Genomic DNA, 2,500 nt, shown 5'->3' with positions numbered 1-2,500 from the left:
ACCCAGATTGGGTGTAAGAACACTACCACTGTACGTCCAGTGTGTTTTAGAAAGCGACTAAAAGGACAGCTGCAGCATTGCTGTTTAGATAAAGGTTAGGCTCACCGCCAATAACTGTGGCTGATGACTACAAGGGCATGAGATTGTAAAAACACCTCTGATAAAAATATAAACCATGCCTGATTCTATTAGTTTTCTTGCTTGAGGGTACACTAGGGCACACTATTCTATCTTATTTCTCTTCCTCTTGTTTGGTTAAAGTTGTTATAGTTTATGTAGGAAATATTTATTTTAATGTTGTTACTGTTCTTAAAATATTTTATTTTTCCTTGTTTCCTTTCCTCACTGGGCTATTTTCCCTGTTGGAGCTTCTGGGCTTATAACATTCGGTTTTTCCAACTAGGGTTGTAACTTAGCAAGTAATAATAATAATAATGATAATAATAATAATAATAATAATAATAATAATAATAATAATAATAATAATAATAATAATTTGGGATAACGGTGGTATATATATATATATATATATATATATATATATATATATATATATGTATGTATGTTTGTATGTATGTATATATGTATACATATATATACATATATATACATGTGTGTGTTTTTATATATATTGTTGACGTCCAAGGCTATGTTCAGTTAAAATAGGTTGCATTGCTTTGTATTCAGTATGGAATACGGACACCCTCCGATAGGCATATTATAATTAGTATTATTACTAGCTAAGCTACAACCCTAATTGGAAAAGCAGAATGCTATAATCTGAAGGGCTCCAACAGGGGAAAATAGTTCAGTGAGCAAAGGAAATGAATAAACTTTTAGTTAATTATTTATATATATATATATATATATATATATATATATATATATATATATATATGTATGTATGTATACAGTATATATATATGTGTATATATATATATATATATATATATATATATATATATATATATATATATATATATATGTATATACACATAAATTTATATATATATATATATATATATATATATACGGTTATATATTTTGTTGACATCAATTCTTACATAAAAAATTATCATGAAAAACCATTTTCACATTATAATCCACATTGCAAGGAAATGTACCTCATCCCGTATGTAAAGCGAAATTTCATATTATATCATTTCTTGTTACATGAAAAAAAACCAGCAGCTACTTTTACCATTCATCCGATTTTCTCAACAAACCCTTCTTGTTGAACACCCCGGAAAAAATAAAAACGTAATGGCTGGAGTAAATAGCGGAAAATTCCCAAGCCATTCATGACTTGAGTTATTCTGAGCAGTTTTCTGTTGTGTGTGTTATCTAAGACGGCCTTTACCCTCTATGTAATCTGGAATGTCTCTTCCCACACAGAACTACCAGTATTATTCAAGTTTATTACAATTGCTCTGTCGATAGTGTGCATACCGAGCGCTGTAGATTCAAGCGGAAACTCGAAAAATTAAGTTCTCATGGAATATAATGGTCTTTGTTTTTTGTAGATTTTTTAAACTCCGGAGATATTTTGAGGTGTTTATTAAATAATTTAGCCTCTCTCTCTCTCTCTCTCTCTCTCTCTCTCTCTCTCTCTCTCTCTCTCTCTCTCTCTCTCTCTCTCTCTCTAAAATCTGTTTGTGTTACCCTTGCCATAGGAATCACAATTGTTTAATTACCTTTGATTTCAGAAATTATATGGATATTCTTTATCAATTGTCTTTATTGCATTTTTTATCTTTAATTAGGGAATGCATATTTACAATGACAATTTAATATATATTTACACTTTAGTATATTTACATGAATATTTTTTTTTAGTACATGTCGATTGTATTTACAATTGCAGTTTTTACTATTTATCTAAATATGTTTGAAAATAATAAGATATATCTACTCGTGAATACTTTTTGGGGGTATTTTTGTGCCAAGCGTGACAGTAGCTCTGGACACTAAGCTGATTTCTGAGCTGTCTCTTACACATTCTTAGTTCGACCATTTTTGCAATTCAAATTACATATTAATCTTTCAAGTCTAACCTCGCTATCATAGGAAGCTGTCTTATTTGATTACGTTATTGTAGTTTATTGCAAGTTGTAATCCCTTTTCTATCATTGATTCTCCACATTGCCACGAACTATTCGTGTTTTCTTTGAATTCAAGTTTTAATACTATGAAAATTACTTTCGCTTTGCGAAAACATTCTTTATTAATAAATATGTTGATTACACTGGTTATCTCTGTTAGCGTGAGGTAGACATAGACAACTTTGCTCCCGAGTAGATTGTTTCCATATGACGGTACCTTAGCAGTAACGTATTTAGAAACTTTACCCTTACCAGTTACAGTATATAATTTAAACTTTTCCCCTCTCAGTAACGATTACATTCATTACTTATCCTGTAATGTGCCATGGAATACCTTGCCAATTTTAGTATTTATTGTTGTATACTTTGCTTTGAATGTATAGTTGTCTTCATTAATT

This window comes from Palaemon carinicauda, chromosome 35, assembly GCF_036898095.1.
Source record: "Palaemon carinicauda isolate YSFRI2023 chromosome 35, ASM3689809v2, whole genome shotgun sequence".
NCBI lineage: Eukaryota > Metazoa > Arthropoda > Malacostraca > Decapoda > Palaemonidae > Palaemon > Palaemon carinicauda.
Note: the sequence above shows the minus strand (reverse complement) of the source record.